We start from the raw sequence: 756 nt of genomic DNA, 5'->3' as shown, positions 1-756 counted from the left end.
GCACCAAACATCAACAAATTGGACCGGAACCCTATCCTACTGTGGAGAACCAGCAAATCTAGCGGAAGAACTAATAAGACGCCAGCTCAGAAGAGCACAGTGGAAACGTCTATAGAAACATGCTCCTGGACTAAGATAATCCAAGAAACTGATCAGTTTCCGGGAGACTAAAATCAGCTCGTTACTAGCACTCAGCAGAAGTGAACTAAGCCCTGGCCACTGGACAGTGCCCCTTGAAATTTCATCTCAACAAAATCAGGGTAGCTGAGGACCTGTGTGAGGCTGCGATAGCACCTCGTGCCGCGAAGACCAGGCAACTGTGTAAAAAGTAACAAATTTTCTTTTTGTTTTCGTATATGTGGACATCCGAATTTTCCCAATCCCGTGACACCGATGTTGCAGATTTGGACAAGATTACGATGGTTATCTCCACATTCATAAAATTCTTTACCGAACTGTAGTACAACAAGAAAAAAGTTATAAATCAGCATATGCATGATGAAAGCGCATTTTTTGGTAATACAGATCAGTATTTTATTAGTAAAGTTTAAAATTATCGATCTCACAAGTAATCTCACTCAAAATAGACTAGCTAATAGTTTAATAGTTTCCTGTAGTTGTAGTAGTCCTACACTATCGTAGAAAGTTTTTAGTGAAAATTTGAAGTCTCTAGCTATTGTAATTGCCGAGATCTCAGTCGGACAGCCAGTCAGCCAGCCATAACGAATATATATATTTTTTTAAATATGCTAAAAA

Source organism: Photinus pyralis, unplaced genomic scaffold (genome assembly GCF_008802855.1).
Source record: "Photinus pyralis isolate 1611_PpyrPB1 unplaced genomic scaffold, Ppyr1.3 Ppyr1.4_LG1, whole genome shotgun sequence".
In the NCBI taxonomy this organism is placed as follows: Eukaryota; Metazoa; Arthropoda; class Insecta; order Coleoptera; family Lampyridae; genus Photinus; species Photinus pyralis.
This window is presented reverse-complemented; position numbering follows the sequence as displayed.